Below are 18,203 nucleotides of genomic sequence, written 5' to 3' on the forward strand. Positions count from 1 at the left end.
CTTCGAACCCTTCCCTGGACTTGCTCAACCAAGTACTGGGCCTGAAACACAGTATTGTCAGAGGTCAATTCCCTATTGCTCTTGCTTGTCTGGCCCCCCCTTTTCTTCCGTGGGTCCCAACCTTCCCCCGGACCTCTCCTAACCTTGTTTTTTGATGTGGGGTGCTCTCCGTCCTGCCTTCGATGCAGGGGTGCGTTGGGAGATGCGGGCTGGAGGGTGCCTAGTTGCTTCACTGGAACGAGCCCGGCGGACAGGGCTTGCTGCGGTTTCAGCCCGGCCGGTAAGTGGAATCAGTCTTACAAAAGTTCTGATGGCTCTAGTCCCTTTAATACGGTGTCTTTCTTTCCTTAGGTGATGAAGGTCTCAAGGATGGTGATGCGCTGCTGAAGTAAGTAGGAATGCGGAGCGTGTTGCTTATTGGCTTCCTTAGCACTAACCAATGTTCGTCTTTTCCGTGTCCTTTTAGGTGCCGCAGTAACCCAGCATGGAAGCGAGCTGAGGAGATGAGCGGCGGTGAGAAAGCGCGATGAGCGGCGCCTCTTAAATGTTTTGCGCTAACCTGATGTGTCATTTCCCCTTTTTCAGATCGGTGGGAGGTTCCGGAGCAGAAGTTGTCCGATCGACGGGAGTTCAGGTAAGGATTAAACTCTATTTGCAAATTCGAGAGAGCTAAGTATTGCAGAATGCTTACTAGCCTCTTTTCTTCTATTCTTCTCCCCTTTGGTAGGGCGCGGCATGCTGAGATGGAGATGACTGTGCCGTAGGAATCCGCAAGACTGGGAAGAGCCGGACAGAAGTTGGATGCTCTTCGAGGTGAGTATTGGCAACAAAGTTCTTATTCTTGCAGGTGCGCTGGCGCTGAGGAAAGAATGGGCCTCTTCAGGAGATCCGAGCACGGTGAGTGTCACGCTGCAGGTGCAAAGAAACGCAAAGCATGTTTCTCAGGCCGGGCGTGGTTTAAATAGTCTGTAGGTATTCCAGGTATCCCTGGGCTGAACCACACCCGAAAGACTAGACCGCTCATCCAGTTCAAGCAACTGAATTACATGGGGGCATCCAGTGCCCCATAAAACATTGCAAGTCCAGTGCTAAGTGGATCTCAGGACTGTGTGTGAGGTTGGTGCCAAAGGTGCCAAGTCTGAGTCCAAGTAGGTGTCTGGGGAGATGGAGAGGCCCTTAGGGGCTGACTAGGTGGTTGTGACCTGGCTCCAGCCTGATATGCCAGGGGACTGGGGGCAGGAATCGTGACATGGAGTTAGTGACCCAGTCAGTCTTGCCACATACCCCACTATTCTGCATTCTGGGTGTATACCCCACTATTCTGCATTATGGGTGTATACCCCACTACTGTGCATTCTGGGTTTATTTCCTAACGATTTAAAGTTGTCCGCTGGAGCCAAGAACCAGACATATAAAGCTGTGTTAATGGCTAAGAAACAGATTGCTAAGAAATGGAAATCCAGTGCGAAGCCTCAACTTGAGGACTGTATCCAACGTATGTTAGTATTGTCAGCCAGGGAAAGTGTGTCATGTGTTAAAAGGGATTTGCTTGAATACTACCAATTGATTTGGGATACATTCAACAATGTATTGGATTGTGATTTGGATCATTGATATTGTTTTTCTTAGAGCATGTTTAGAGCATGTTTATGAGCATGTTTATGTTGTAGAACCTGACAGTGTGGCTCTTCCCCGTTTCTTCTCCACTCTTTTTTGACTGCTTTCCCTCCTCCTCTCCCGTTCTCCCTTTTCCTATCTCCTCTCCTCCTCCCCTTACTTCTTCTATGCACTTACTCTATCAGAATTATCCCTGGACATAGTATAATAGCAACATCGTCTGTCTCCTCCTCCCCTCCCCTTACTTATCCTCCCCCCTTACTTGTTTGTTTTTTTCCTCCCACCCACCCTCCAGCACTATCTAAAATGTCGTCAGGCCTATTACGATAGTCGCCAGTTTTGTTCCTCCCCTTCCTTTCTGCACCCCTCTCACTCACCTTTTGTTTTTCTCCGGCTCTACCAGAAATGTCGTCAGGCCTAGTGCGGTAGTCGCTGTCTGTTTCCATTTCCTTCCCACTCTCCCCCTCCCTTCCTTATCTATGTCTTAGCTCTTGCACTATCTGAAATGTCGCCAGGCCTAGTACGGTAGTCGCCAGTCTGTTTCCATTTCCTTCCCACTCTCCCCCTCCCTTCCTTATCTATGTCTTAGCTCTTACACTATCTGAAATGTCTTCAGGCTGAGTACGATAGTTAATTTCACATCCTTACTGTTCATGGCCTGTAAGAATGTCATTGCATTTTCCCTTGTTCCCTCCCTTGCCTTAAAGTGCTTTGAAGCACATTGTGTATAGACGCTATATAAATAAACTATCATATCATATCATATCCATCCTTGGCTTGTGTTGTTTTATGTCTTTCTTGCTTCCTTGTGAGTTGCCTGGCCTTCCAGTGCTTTATATTAATGATTTAAAATGTTAGGTGGGAATGGGATATTCTGAGTATTAGGGATGTTTTTGAAATACTTGCTTTGTTATTGCTTTTTGTCTTTTGTATTATATCCTGTCCATACTATTGTATACTATGTGTATCTGTATTATTGAAATTGATAAATTGCAAAAAGATAAATAATCCACTGCCTGTTTTTAACGTTATCACCAATCTCCTAATGAGGCTGACATGTTCTGTAACATAAATAAATGCACCTCCAGTCAGATAGCACGGGGAGTAGAGCACTCTCTTTGACATCCGTGCAGAGCCTACTGACGCAGGTTCGAATCCCGGCGGGGCCAAACTCAGCCTTTCATCCTTCCGAGGTCGATAAATGAGCACCACACATCGTGGTAATAATAAGCAGCACTCAGACACCTCAGGGCCCGCAGCGCTATAGAAATGCGAATTATTATAATCATTATTATCCATTGGGCCATTGTTAAAAAATGAGCTTCAGTGGGATGTTTGATTACACTTGTCACCTCAGCTAGGGGCTCATAGCAAGGTAAAAAGCTCACAACAAAATCACATCCAGTAAAAAAACACATCTGGAGATTTTACGTTTACGTTTTCTGTCCATCTGATGCGCATTTAGTTTTGGCTAAAAGGCTGTGCTTCAGCACCACCTATGATGACAAAAATGTTGGCATAAGTATACAAATAGGAGGGGGATATGGACTGCTTATAGAATATAGATTGCTCATGGCATTGCTCATCCCTATGGCCATACCCACCCAACGCCTGCCCCTTACTGCCCAAAACACAACCTCCTGCTTTCTATTTGTGCTAGCTCTATCATCCAGTAACATCAAACTGTCGGCTTTTAGGGGGCTGCCATTGTTATCTCTAAACATTCTTCTGAAAGATAATGGCTTAATTACACTTGTAAATTAGCTCCTAGTGTAACAGAAATAGCTTAACCAAGTGTCTCTTGAGAACTTAATACGTTTCTTGCATTGAAATCTTGATAAAAACAAGCATTGGCTAAACCAACAGTTTGGGCTTTTTCATAGGCATTTGAGATAGAGAGGAATCTGCCAGGCACTGGCATCAGATGCCATGGTGTTTACACCGTTTACCATTGTATGGTGTAGTAATACTGCTAAAGCAGTGCCTGGCACACCCTTGGCTCTTCTCTACACAAGAGCCAGCATGTTGGCTTTGCCAATGCTTGGTTTCATGTCTTATGACAGTTTCTCCAGTGAAAGAGTTGAGGTTTATTTTCATTGTAATATGTCTCAAGGGATTCTATGTTTTGAAGAAAATCTCTATATACCAAGAGAAATAAATGCAACTGTGACAACCCTCACCCGTGAGTTATTTAAAAAAATGTCAACTGACTGATCCCACATTCCAAAACCAAGCAGGTGGCAAGAGCGATGCGCGTGGAATGTGTGGCAGTGAAGGGTTAATGCCTCCCCGGTTGTTCCAGGGCTTGTGTAAAGACAGCCCCAGCCTCCTCTTCATGATGCTAAACCACGGAATCTACCAATCCACGTGGAAGGGGTGTCGCTTCTATGCGTGTTAATCAGCTCGTTTTCTTTCATTTCCCTCTAGGCTGATTTCCCAGCCTAGCTACTAAAAAGCCTGAAATTTGACAGGTCGCGCGGCTTCCTTCGGAGCTGAAGCGATTGGGAAATCCACCTGTTGGTATCCCCCCCCGGTAAGCGGAGTGGTGCGTGCCATGGGCTCTTTTGTGTGTGTATTGATAATGATTCTGGGCACATGTTACTTTTCCAGAGGGGTGGCAGGATGCAGCCTCGGCTCGGATCTGTGGGCCGCTGTACTGTCTGATTCTGGGGAGTGTCTGTGTGACTGGGGGGGGCCTCGTGTCTCTCCGGACTTGTGCCCCATCGGCTTCTGTGGCACCTCCCTGTGGAAACTCCACCCCTGTGTGGCCAACGGCACCGAGTCACCAGACGGGAACCTGAATCCCCACAGCACAGTGTTTGGAGAGCAGGATGCAAGATGGGAGCTGGTCCCTCGGCGGGAGGATGCTGTGCTGGCAAGCCTATTCGTCCACAGTGAGGCGGGCAAAGTCTGTGAGCTGAGGACGCCCCCGATCCAGGTACGGGTGGATTGCATGGGACTATTACAGCGCATTTTCAAAAACGAAATCGCTTCATGCAGCTCCCTGATAAGGAGGTTTGGGGACAGTCGCCGTGGGACTTTCTGGACTATGTCAGCCTGTAAGGTAGCTCGGTGAGACCGGCCGCTGCTGCTGAGATCTGGGTGAAACTTTTTACTAGGTATGCTGTCCGTGAAAAAATACGTTGATCTAATCCAGGGTTTAAATGTGCCAGAATTGCAACTGTGGTTTTATTTGGGTGCATGTGTTTTAAAAAAATAATGTTAAAGATGAAATGTGGAGCGATGGATGTATGCGTGTATGCAAGGTGGCAGGGGGCAAAGTGGGTTGGAAATATACAGCTGCCGTTTTATTGCATACCCCCTACCCCGGTTAAGCTCCTTCACGCGACCCGTAAGACATTTCCCCAAAAGCAGTTGTCACAAAGTGTATTTAAAAGCCTAGCGCATATGATGCATAGCTTGCTGCGATTGGGGGACCTCCCTCTCCGTGGGGGCAGTGAGCACCAAATCCCTAGGGACGATAGTTTATTGTCGATGGGGCGGTCCCAGTTGGTGCCCCCTACCCCCGCCGGAACAGGGCGCCTACCGCACTGTTGCCATTGTGTAGCGCTATGAATGACTCGCGTTACCATTATCCAAGTTAGTGGTACTCATTTTACCCTTCTTTGAAAGATGAAAGGAGCGCGTGGATCTTGCTGGGGATCCAGCCTGCTGCCGTACAACCAGATTTCTGCACTCGTTTGACGATTGACACCCCCCTCTGCAAACTCCTCCAACACGCCCCCCTCCCCCTCTTCAATATAGCCCCCTCCCAGAATGCACACACCTAAAGTAACCATAGAACATGGCAGTGTTTTGCATACATCATTGCTTTTGTGGTAATATGTTTGCAGCATCATGTGAGCGTTTTAGTCGGGAGAAGGTATTCGAGATTTTTTACAAATGTCAAAGGGTGGGCTTTTTTTAAACCCCTCCCCGACCGCTCCCCTAGCGCGTGCAAGCGCCAAGCTGCCATCCCATCTGTCTGCCCCTCACTAAGCGGGCGGGGACGCAGTCATTCGCATAGAGTGCATTAGATGCCCTGCACGTGTTTGATTGGGTGCTCTCGCCGTCCACTGTGCTTAACGCATTGAGACGGCCTTTATCGCTTTGTAACCCGGAATACAACTGCAAATTGCCCTTTGCAGAGCGCTTCAGGCTGAAATTCAACCCATATCAAGGCACTAGCGAGTTTTGCGGATGTGGCAAACGAGGCATCGGGCGATGGAAATAGTCCGCCCAGTATCACACGGTGTGTACGAAAAGACAGGAGCTGGGATTATGTTTGCAATCCAATCATGTAACTAAATTCCCAGGGTCAGCAAGTTGGGTGCTAACTCGTTGGTCCCCTCGTTTGAACACTAAAGTTGCCAGTACAGGAGTCGTTTGTTGAACGTTAGTGAAAGTGCAGGCAGCGTGGCAGCCAGGGCATTCCTTTCCTAATACGTATTGTATAAAAGCAACATGCGGCATCCGAGATCCGAAGGGCAATACTCTAAATGGCGTTCCTGGCTAAGGTTTTGCTGACCCATCAGAGGCGATGCGCTCACCAGCACTTACCAGGAAGGGAAGAAGGCGATTTTTCAAAATGGAAAGGCTGTCCCTCGTCCATCACCCACCCCTCCCCCCTAAGCACCTTGCTGCAACCTTGCAGAGAACGATGCATGCCCCCTCGACCCCCCCTGGGCAGGTCTGATGTCGCAGAGGGGGCCTCTCCCAGTTGGCTGCACGGACTGGCCTGGGCATAAAATGTGCCTGCCATGTGGCACAGGCAGCCAATGCGGGCACCTCGTTTCCCAATCGCTATTCCCAACACGGCAGCCTGCATGGCTGACCAGCGGCCGCGCGTGTAATCAGCTGTTGCTTTTTAGGCACTCGCAGTCCCGAGTTATTTTAATTTTGTTTATTTATTTATTTGTCATTTGTATAGCGCACCTAACCCGGAGGCATCTGGGCGCTGGTTATGTAAGAGGGTTGGTTGTCTTGGTAACATATATCACTGCGTTACAGAGATTGTGTTACAGTTAGTTACATAGTGAGTGGGATGATTTATAGCAAAACGTACATTGGGGGGAAAAAGAGCACTGAGATTAGAAAAAACAGCATTGAGATTGAGGTTTGGAATTATGATATTAGACCCGAAAACTACAACTCCCAGAATGCAATGGGATGTTTGCGGAATAGCTAGTGATGGCTGAAGGTGGGCACTCGCCAGTTATATCTAGCTCTGTGGCTGTTAGCATTCCAAACCTGTACCCATTGAAACCCTTTAGAGTCTTTCTTCTTGCAAGCTGCGGGTCAAAGGTTCGAATCCCAGCAGATCATGTTAGCTTTTAATACATACAAGTACAATCCAAAGTGGGCCAACTGTGTTGTGTAAGTCATCTCTGTTACACAATGTGTATAGTGCCTAGACACTTCACATTTTGTTGCTGGAGCTTCATTGGAGGGGCAATGCTTCCCGCTTGTAGGAAACATGGCACAGGGTGGCATTAAGGCTTCTTGCAGCAACACACCGAAGAAGACAATGCTAAAAACAAGCATTGTCAAAACAAACAGTTGTGACTTTTGTGTAGGCATGGGTTAGTCATTTTGCAAGGACTTAATACCTGTCCCTAAAATGCCAACAGCTGGAAAATGGTGCATTGGCAAGTGCCTATTTAATGCCTATATAAGAGCAACAACTGTGGTCTTTACCAGTGCTTCCTTTTAAAAGAAACTCAGTGTAAGAAACAGATGCAAGGACACACATATTGCCTTTAAATGATACTACATCAGGATCCGGTTTACAGCTGCAATTAAGAGTTACCTTTCAGAAGACTGCCTGGAAATAGCATTGTCATTTCCCTTGAAAGCACAAAGCTAACTCCATGAGATCCTGGCAGTGGTGTGTCCAGACTCTTTTGACTGGGGTGGGCCAATTGGGGCACTGACTTAAGCAGGTGTGCTATGAAGTATGAGTACACACACACATAATGATCATAGTTTAGGATAATGGGGTGTCACCTGGGGTGGCCAATCAGATTCCAGCGGTAGCACGTCTCTCCCCAGGCAACTCCCTGGACACGCCACTGGATTCTGGGGGTAAGGGAGAGAAGGGCTGTTTTGGGCAGAGAGGGACCGGCAGTGGATGTCAAATGGGACCAGTCTGGCTATGCGTGGTCAAAGGGCGGGTACAAACGCAAAGAGCACCCACTGGGTGTGTGTGTGTGTGTGTGCCCTCACATCTCATCTCTCTCCTAGCTTCACTTCCCATGCCAGTCGTTTCAGCTTACACACCGTGTGTACAGCGCCCCCTCTTAGCACTAAAGAGGGCTGGCACGTCAAAGAGAATTTTCGCAGGACCAAACACTAGTCAAACAACAGCAACCATAAATAATAAGCATTAACTATATTAAACAATTGTATAACACACCACACGCAAGGGGTCGGGTAAGGGTAGCAAAATAATTAGCATTATTACCCAACTCTGTGGTTCCCATGATCCCATCTAAAGGGGATTCTCATTTTGCCTTGGGCCTACACACATCTGCAGCAAATGCTCAACCCGCTTAGTTGGCTTGTTGTGCTATGAGAAGTTGCTTCCGGATGGACAATTTCCTTGCAGTCACTGGCTTGTCAGGGCTCCGCCCAACGTGTTGCCCTCACTGCAGCCCCTCTGTTGGCAGCACTGGTCCCCATGCATCGCTGGGAATTCCGTGGCGATTGCACAGGCTCATCCACGGCCTCAGCCTTTCACCCGCGTGACAGTTCTAGGTGGCAGGCAAGCTCTGCCGTCAGAGGACACCACTGAGCCTCTGCACCGCCAAAGGCCGCATCATTTGCATGCTCCGTGTTGATCACACCTATGGGCTCAGCCTTTCACCCGCTTGACAGTTGTAGGTGGCAGGCAAGAACCTCGCCTGCCAGCTCTGCCGTCAGAGGACACCCCTGAGCCTCTGCACCGCCAAAGCCCGCATCATTTGCATGCTCCGTGTTGATCACACCTATGGGCTCAGCCTTTCACCCGCGCGACAGTTCTAGGTGGCAGGCAAGAAACTCGCCTGCCAGCTCTGCCGTCAGAGGACACACCTGGTCGTCGGCACCTCCATAGGAAGCATCATTTGCATGCTCCATGTTGATCACACCTATGCGCTCAGCCTTTTACCCAGATGAAACTTTTAGGTAAGATACCAGACACATGTCTGGCAGCTCTGCCCTCTGAGTACCCCCAGGTCCTCTGCCCTTTCAAGGGCCTCATCATACCCATGTTCCTTGGCTTGGACTGGCCAGAATGGGCCCCCTTTTTGGCCACAGTGGGCCAATTTCATATGTTACACTCAGTAGTGGAAATGGAAAAAATGTGGTGGGGGATCCACCAACACAAGGGCCGGGTGGGGGAGGAGTTGGGGGCGGTGCCCGAGGGGGCGTGGTCTAGAGGGGGCGGGGCTCGTAGTGTGCTTCCAGCTATGTTGGAATCCTAAAAAAAAAAGCCTGCGACGGCAGCATTGCCATTTACCGCGGCTTTGGTACTGGTGTATAATGCACAATGCTCACTACATGTACAACTGAAAGGAATCAGTTGTACATGTAGTGAGCATTGTGCATTACACACCAGTGCCAAAGCCGCGGTAAATGGCAATGCTGTCGTCGCGGGCGTTTTTTTTTATTTTTTTTAATTTTTTTAAGTCTTCCAGCGTGGTTCATGGTCTTGGGCGGCTGACTCTGGCTGGATCCCGAGATCCGGCTCCATTTCTGGTGCCGGATCTCAGATCCGCCGAGAGCCGGCCCAATGACCAGCACTGGTTACACTTGTTCTAACCAATGCTACTAAGCAAATATGTTTTCAAATGCATTCTTTGCAAAATATTGTAATCGCTTGGGTAGAACTCAAAAATGTTGTTGGGAAAAGTAACACATTGTATAATGTGGGATTGTGGGCCACTTTTTCATTGGTGCCTGGACCGATTCTATGCCCCAGTCTGATCCTGGTGATGACACACGCCCACCCATGTGACAGCTCCAGGTAACGTGCCAGACCCACGCCTGGCAGCACAGCCTTCTGAGAGCAACACGGCTCCTCTGTCCACCCTAAGGCCTCCTCCTCACAGTGTTCTGTGGTGCGGGCACAGGCCCACCCGTGACCTCTTCACCCATATGACCTGCCTATGTGACATGCGAGACCCGCGTCCGCCAACTGTGCCCTCTGCGGACGCCCCGGGTCCCCTCCTCTGCCCCAGCCCAAGGGCCTCGTCTTTTCCACGGAAGATCTTTTGATGGTCCAGGCCCACACATGGGCGCGGCCTTTCGCCCATATTACTTTTGTCAGCTCTGCGCTCTCAGTACACCCCCACGTTTTCTGTCACCCCCCACCCCCCCAGCCCCAGAGCGGGTCCGCTCCCCGCATTCCTGCTTCCCAGGCACCCCCGAGGCCCTCCCTATCTTTGGAGATCCCCAGAGTTCCAGCGGTGGCTCAACCCTCACTGGGAGAAGAGCACGATACAATCGCAGCAACGAGGCACAAGTCTCTTTGAGGGTAGAGATGGGCCAGTCTGCCTCCTCCCATGTAGCGTAGGCCTCTCCATGAGGATAGAGTTGGGCCACTCTGCCTCCTCCCGTGTAGCTTAAGTCTCTCCGTGAGGATAGCGATGGGCCAGTCTGCCTCCTCCTGTGTAGCGTAGATGTCTCCTTGAGGATAGGGATAGCCTTGTCTGCCTCTTCCCGTGTAGTGTAGGCGTCTCCTTGAGGATAGCGATGGTCCAGTATGCCTCCTCCCGTGTAGCGTAGGCCTCTCCATGAGGATAGAGTTGGGCCAGTATGCCTCCTCCCGTTTAGCGTAGGCCTCTCCATGAGGATAGAGTTGGGCCAGTCTGCCTTCTCCCGTGTAGCTTAAGTCGCTCCGTGAGGATAGAGATGGGCCAGTCTGCCTCCTCCCGTGTAGCGTAGGTGTCTCCTTGAGGATACAGATGGGCCAGTCTGCCTCCTCCTGTGTAGCGTAGGCCTCTCCATGAGGATAGAGTTGGGCCAGTCTGCCTCCTCCCGTGTAGCTTAAGTCTCTCTGTGAGGATAGAGTTGGGCCAGTCTGCCTCCTCCCGTGTAGCTTAAGTCTCTCCGTGAGGATAGCGATGGACCAGTCTGCCTCCTCCCGTGTAGCGTAGATGTCTCCTTGAGGATAGGGATAGCCTTGTCTGCCTCCTCCCGTGTAGTGTAGGTGTCTCCTTGAGGATAGCGATGGTCCAGTATGCCTCCTCCCGTGTAGCGTAGGCCTCTCCATGAGGATAGAGTTGGGCCAGTCTGCCTCCTCCCGTGTAGCTTAACTCTCTCCGTGAGGATAGAGTTGGGCCAGTCTGCCTCCTCATGTGTAGCGTAGATGTCTCCTTGAGGATAGGGATAGCCTTGTCTGCCTCTTCCCATGTAGTGTAGGTGTCTCCCTGAAGATAGAAATGGGCCAGACTGCCTCCTCCCGTGTGCCGTAGGTCTCTCCTTGAGGATAGAGATGGGCCAGTCTGCCTCCTCCCGTGTAGTGTAGGTGTCTCCTTGAGGATAGAGATGGGCCAGTCTGCCTCCTCCCGTGTAGTGTGGGTGTCTCCTTGAGGGTAGAGATGGGCCAGTCTGCCTCCTCCCGTGTAGTGTGGTGTCGCCTTGAGGATAGCGATGGGCCAGTGTGCCTCCTCCCAGGTAGTGTAGGTGTCTCCTTGAGAATAGGGATAGCCACGTCTGCCTCCTCCAATGTACTGTAGGTGTCTCCTTGAGGATAGAGATGGGCCAGACTGCCTCCTCCCGTGTAGCGTAGGTGTCTCATTGAGGGTAGAGATGGGCCAGTCTGCCTCCTCCCATGTAGTGTTGGTGTCTCCTTGAGGAAAGGGATAGCCTCGTCTGCCTCCTCCCATGTAGTGTAGGTGTCTCCTTGAGGAAAGAGAGGGGCACGTTTGCCTCCTCCCATATAGGTTAGGTCTCTCCTGGAGGATAGAGATGGGCCAGTCTTCCTCCTCCCATGTAGTGTACGTCTCTCCTTGAGGGTATAGATGAGCCAGTCTGTCTCCTCCCATGTAGTGTAGGTGTCTCCTTGAGGATAGAGATGGGCCAGTCTGCCTCCTCCCGTGTAGTGTAGGTGTCTCCTTGAGGATAGAGATGGGCCAGTCTGCCTCCTCCCGTGTAGCGTAGGTTTCTCCATGAGCACAGCGATGGGCCAGTGTGCCTCCTCCCATGTAGTGTAGGTGTCTCCTTGAAAATAGGGATAGTCTCGTCTGCCTCCTCCCATGTAGTGTAGGTGTCTCCTTGAGGATAGAGATGGGCCAGTCTGCCTCCTCCCATGTAGCGAAGGTCTTTCCTTGAGGATAGAGATGGGCCAGTCTGCCTCCTCCCGTGTAGCGTAAGTGTCTCCTTGAGGATAGGGCTGGGCCATTCTGCCTCCTCCCGTGTAGCGTAGGTCTCTCCTTGAGGACAGAGTTGGGCCAGTCTGCCTCCTCCCGTGTAGCGTAGGTGTCTCCTTGAGGATAGAGATGGACCATTCTGCCTCCTCCCGTGTAGCGTAGGTGTCTCCTTGAGGGTAGAGATGGACCAGTCTGCCTCCTCCCATGTAGTGTAGTTGTCTCCTTGAGGATAGGGATAGCCTCGTCTACCTCCTCCCATGTAGTGTAGGTCTCTCCTGGAGGGTAGAGATGGGTCTCGTCTGCCTCCTCCCATGTAGTGTGGGTGTCTCCTTGAGGATAGAGATGGGCCAGTCTGCCTCCTCCCATGTAGTGTAGGTGTCTCCTTGAGGGTAGAGATGGACCAGTCTGCCTCCTCCCATGTAGTGTAGTTGTCTCCTTGAGGATAGGGATAGCCTCGTCTACCTCCTCCCATGTAGTGTAGGTCTCTCCTGGAGGATAGAGATGGGCCAGTCTTCCTCCTCCCATGTAGTGTAGGTCTCTCCTTGAGGATAGAGATGGACCAGTCTGCCTCCTCCCATGTAGTGTAGGTCTCTCCTTGAGGATAGGGATAGCCTCGTCTGCCTCCTCCCATGTAGTGTAGGTGTCTCCCTGAAGATAGAGATGGGCCAGTGTGCCTCCTCCCGTGTAGCGTAGGTGTCTCCTTGAGGATAGAGATGGGCCAGTCTGCCTCCTCCCGTGTAGTGTTGGTGTCTCCTTGAGAGTAGAGATGGGCCAGTCTGCCTCCCCCCTTGTAGTGTAGGTGTCTCCTTGAGGACAGTGATGGGCCACGGTGCCTCCTCCCATGTAGTGTAGGTGTCTCCTTGAGAATAGGGATAGCCTCATCTGCCTCCTCCCATGTAGTGTAGGTATCTCCTTGAGGATAGAGATGGGCCAGTCTGCCTCCTCCCATGTAGCGTAGGTCTCTCATTGAGGATAGGGATAGCCTCGTTTGCCTCCTCCCATGTAGTGTAGGTGTCTCCCTGTTGATAGAGATGGGCCAGTCTGCCTCCTCCCATGTAGTGTAGGTATCTCCTTGAGGGTAGAGATGAGCCAATCTGCCTCCTCCCATGTAGTGTTGGTGTCTCCTTGAGGATAGGGATGGCCTTGTCTGCCTCCTCCCATGTAGTGTAGGTGTCTCCTTGAGGAAAGAGAGGGACCAGTCTGCCTCCTCCCATGTAGTGTAGGTCTCTCCTGGAAGATAGAGATGGGCCAGTCTTCCTCCTCCCATGTAGTGTAGGTCTCTCCTTGAGGATAGAGATGGGCCAGTCTGCCTCCTCCCATGTAGTGTAGGTGTCTCCTTGAGGATAGAGATGGGCCAGTCTGCCTCCTCCCGTGTAGCGTAGGTCTCTCCTTGAGGATAGAGATGGCCCAATGTGCCTCCTCCCATGTGGGGTAGGTGTCTCCTTGAGGGTAGAGATGAGCCAGTCTGCCTCCTCCCATGTAGTGTAGGTGTCTCCTTGAGGATAGAGATGGGCCAATCTGCCTCCTCCCGTGTAGCGTAGGTCTCTCCTTGAGGATAGAGAGGGGCCAGTCTGCCTCCTCCCGTGTAGTGTAGGTCTCTCCTTGAGGATAGAGATGGGCCAGTCTGCCTCCTCCCATGTAGTGTAGGTGTCTCCTTGAGGATAGAGATGGCCCAGTGTGCCTCCTCCCATGTAGTGTAGGTGTCTCCTTGAGGGTATAGATGAGCCAGTCTGTCTCCTCCCATGTAGTGTAGGTGTCTCCTTGAGGGTAGAGATGGGCCAGTCTGCCTCCTCCTGTGTAGCGTAGGTCTCTCCTTGAGGATAGAGATGGGCCAGTCTGCTTCCTCCCGTGTAGTGTAGGTGTCTCCTTGAGGATAGAGATGGGCCAGTCTGCCTCCTCCCGTGTAGCGTAGGTTTCTCCATGAGGATAGCGATGGGCCAGTGTGCCTCCTCGCATGTAGTGTAGGTGTCTCCTTGAGAATAGGAATAGCCTCGTCTGCCTCCTCCCATGTAGTGTAGGTGTCTCCTTGAGGATAGAGATGGGCCAGTCTGCCTCCTCCCGTGTAGCGAAGGTCTTTCCTTGAGGATAGAGATGGGCCAGTCTGCCTCCTCCCGTGTAGCGTAGGTGTCTCCTTGAGGATAGGGCTGGGCCAGTCTGCCTCCTCCCGTGTAGCGTAGGTCTCTCCTTGAGGATAGAGTTGGGCCAGTCTGCCTCCTCCCTTGTAGCGTAGGTGTCTCCTTGAGGATAGAGATGGGCCAGTCTGCCTCCTCCCGTGTAGCGTAGGTGTCTCCTTGAGGGTAGAGATGGGTCTCTTCTGCCTCCTCCCATATAGTGTGGGTGTCTCCTTGAGGATAGAGATGGGCCAGTCTGCCTCCTCTCATGTAGTGTAGGTGTCTCCTTGAGGGTAGAGATGGACCAGTCTGCCTCCTCCCATGTAGTGTAGTTGTCTCCATGAGGATAGGGATAGCCTCGTCTACCTCCTCCCATGTAGTGTAGGTCTCTCCTGGAGGATAGAGATGGGCCAGTCTTCCTCCTCCCATGTAGTGTAGGTCTCTCCTTGAGGATAGAGATGGACCAGTCTGCCTCCTCCCATGTAGTGTAGGTCTCTCCTTGAGGATAGGGATAGCCTCGTCTGCCTCCTCCCATGTAGTGTAGGTGTCTCCCTGAAGATAGAGATGGGCCAGTGTGCCTCCTCCCATGTAGCGTAGGTGTCTCCTTGAGGCTAGAGATGGGTCAGTCTGCCTCCTCCCGTGTAGTGTTGGTGTCTCCTTGAGGGTAGAGATGGGCCAGTCTGCCTCCTCGCGTGTAGTGTAGGTGTCTCCTTGAGGACAGCGATGGGCCAGTGTGCCTCCTCCTATGTAGTGTAGGTGTCTCCTTGAGAATAGGGATCGCCTCGTCTGCCTCCTCCCATGTAGTGTAGGTATCTCCTTGAGGATAGAGATGGGCCAGTCTGCCTCCTCCCATGTAGCGTAGGTCTCTCCTTGAGGATAGGGATAGCCTCGTCTGCCTCCTCCCATGTAGTGTAGGTGTCTCCCTGTGGATAGAGATGGGCCAGTCTGCCTCCTCCCATGTAGTGTAGGTATCTCCTTGAGGGTAGAGATGAGCCAATCTGCCTCCTCCCATGTAGTGTTGGTGTCTCCTTGAGGATAGGGATAGCCTCGTCTGCCTCCTCCCATGTAGTGTAGGTGTCTCCTTGAGGAAAGAGAGGGGCCAGTTTGCCTCCTCCCATGTAGTGTAGGTCTCTCCTGGAGGATAGAGATGGGCCAGTCTTCCTCCTCCCATGTAGTGTAGGTCTCTCCTTGAGGATAGAGATGGGCCAGTCTGCCTCCTCCCATGTAGTGTAGGTATCTCCTTGAGGATAGAGATGGCACAGTGTGCCTCCTCCCATGTGGTGTAGGTGTCTCCTTGAGGGTAGAGATGGCCCAGTGTGCCTCCTCCCATGTAGTGTAGGTGTCTCCTTGAGGGTATAGATGAGCCAGTCTGTCTCCTCCCATGTAGTGTAGGTGTCTCCTTGAGGGTAGAGATGGGCCAGTCTGCCTCCTCCTGTGTAGCGTAGGTCTCTCCTTGAGGATAGAGATGGGCCAGTCTGCCTCCTCCCGTGTAGTGTAGGTGTCTCCTTGAGGATAGAGATGGGCCAGTCTGCCTCCTCCCATGTAGCGTAGGTTTCTCCATGAGGATAGCGATGGGCCAGTGTGCCTCCTCGCATGTAGTGTAGGTGTCTCCTTGAGAATAGGGATAGCCTTGTCTGCCTCCTCCCATGTAGTGTAGGTGTCTCCTTGAGGATAGAGATGGGCCAGTCTGCCTCCTCCCGTGTAGCGAAGGTCTTTCCTTGAGGATAGAGATGGGCCAGTCTGCCTCCTCCCGTGTAGCGTAGGTGTCTCCTTGAGGATAGGGCTGGGCCAGTCTGCCTGCTCCCGTGTAGCGTAGGTCTCTCCTTGAGGATAGAGTTGGGCCAGTCTGCCTCCTCCCGTGTAGCGTAGGTGTCTCCTTGAGGATAGAGATTGGCCAGTCTGCCTCCTCCCGTGTAGCGTAGGTGTCTCCTTGAGGGTAGAGATGGGTCTTGTCTGCCTCCTCCCATGTAGTGTGGGTGTCTCCTTGAGGATAGAGATGGGCCAGTCTGCCTCCTCCCATGTAGTGTAGGTGTCTCCTTGAGGGTAGAGATGGACCAGTCTGCCTCCTCCCATGTAGTGTAGGTGTCTCCCTGAAGATAGAGATGGGCCAGTGTGCCTCCTCCCGTGTAGCGTAGGTGTCTCCTTGAGGCTAGAGATGGGTCAGTCTGCCTCCTCCCGTGTAGTGTTGGTGTCTCCTTGAGGGTAGAGATGGGCCAGTCTGCCTCCTCCCGTGTAGTGTAGGTGTCTCCTTGAGGACAGCGATGGGCCAGTGTGCCTCCTCCCATGTAGTGTAGGTGTCTCCTTGAGAATAGGGATAGCCTTGTCTGCCTCCTCCCATGTAGTGTAGATATCTCCTTGAGGATAGAGATGGGCCAGTCTGCCTCCTCCCATGTAGCGTAGGTCTCTCCTTGAGGATAGGGATAGCCTCGTCTGCCTCCTCCCATGTAGCGTAGGTCTCTCCTTGAGGATAGGGATAGCCTCGTCTGCCTCCTCCCATGTAGTGTAGGTGTCTCCCTGTGGATAGAGATGGGCCAGTCTGCCTCCTCCCTTGTAGTGTAGGTATCTCCTTGAGGGTAGAGATGAGCCAATATGCCTCCTCCCATGTAGTGTTGGTGTCTCCTTGAGGATAGGGATAGCCTCGTCTGCCTCCTCCCATGTAGTGTAGGTGTCTCCTTGAGGAAAGAGAGGGGCCAGTTTGCCTCCTCCCATGTAGTGTAGGTCTCTCCTGGAGGATAGAGATGGGCCAGTCTTCCTCCTCCCATGTAGTGTAGGTCTCTCCTTGAGGATAGAGATGGGCCAGTCTGCCTCCTCCCATGTAGTGTAGGTATCTCCTTGAGGATAGAGATGGCACAGTGTGCCTCCTCCCATGTGGTGTAGGTGTCTCCTTGAGGGTAGAGATGAGCCAGTCTGCCTCCTCTCATGTAGTGTAGGTGTCTCCTTGAGGGTAGAGATGGGCCAGTCTGCCTCCTCCGGTGTAGCGTAGGTCTCTCCTTGAGGATAGAGATGGGCCAGTCTGCCTCCTCCCGTGTAGTGTAGGTTGTAAGAGGATTCAATTCAGCACTACAGCCAAGTTAACGCCTAGTCTATAATACTGAATGAAAACCCTTATTGATATATCTTTAGGTCCAGTTCATGCGTTCTGGATGACTACCCTTGTATAACACCCCTCTCTTGGAATCCCCCTGACCCCACTGAGCCAAGAAGTAATTCTGTTTTGCAAGTTTAAAAGGTTTATTTGATAAATTAAAATATAGATATCACACTTTATAATAAATTAATAATTGAATATCACACTTAATCTGATATGGGAAATATTAACAACGGAGAATCTGGCACTAGCACACTTCTTTATAATGACTGATGAGTTGACATGAAATGGATAAGGTAGCACACTGGTAAATAGGAACAAAAATATAATGTGGTAGAGGATGCTTTATGTAGCTCAGGTGGATGCAATACCCAATGAATGCAGTACAGAAAATACGCAATATAATTTCAACCAAACAATGTAATCACTTTTCTCTGGCTACTCCCCTCCCCCCCTTGATGCAAGGCAAGGAAATGGAAGGAAAACACACAGTTCTCAGAAATGCAATCAACTGTAATTCAGTTCAATCCAGCAAGCTTAAACAGAAGTTTGAAAACACAGGCAAATGCTTTGATAGGTGCTAGCAATGAATGAGAAATATGCTGGAAACGCTCTTAATTCCCTTTTAGAGGTTCAGGATGAGTGGTATCTAGTTAATATTAGTCCAGGCTCACACTAGCAATGATGCAGGGATAGTTAGCAGGTTAAACGAATTTCTGGCAATGGAAATCAGGCAGCAGCAGTTTTTTTTACATGTGAAGAAATTGCAAATCGCGGCAAAATTCGCGGATGCGCCGAGCGCTATTACAGAGGAACCGCGAGGACTATCTCTACCGTTTTGGGGTCCTAGGAAAGCCTGGGATCTCAGCTTCCAAATGAAAGTGATTGCAAGTCTCTAGCCCAAACGGTCGCGGAGATATGAGCAATTTAATAAAGGTCGTTTTTGGGTTTGCAAATTTTAAACGCACACTTTGACAAGTGACACATTTTTGCAGCTAGAATGACAGGTGACAGCTAGGAGGCAGTTCTCCTTAG

General features: G+C 51.1%; 1 protein-coding gene across 2 annotated transcripts in view; it reads left to right on the forward strand.

Moving 5' to 3' along the window:
• The first annotated feature begins 4,206 nt into the window (after window positions 1-4,206).
• The window catches only part of MANEAL (mannosidase endo-alpha like), a 304,451-nt gene continuing 290,454 nt past the window's right edge, over window positions 4,207-18,203 (forward strand). Inside the window, exon 1 of one of the 2 annotated variants that reach the window (XM_069622654.1) lies at window positions 4,207-4,736. The gene's annotated coding sequence lies outside the window, so the exon portion shown is untranslated. The remainder of the gene's footprint in view (window positions 4,737-18,203) is intronic. The other variant, XM_069622655.1, reaches the window with a different exon arrangement.

Source organism: Ambystoma mexicanum, chromosome 11, assembly GCF_040938575.1.
Source record: "Ambystoma mexicanum isolate Mex_15411 chromosome 11, UKY_AmexF1_1, whole genome shotgun sequence".
Lineage (NCBI taxonomy): Eukaryota > Metazoa > Chordata > Amphibia > Caudata > Ambystomatidae > Ambystoma > Ambystoma mexicanum.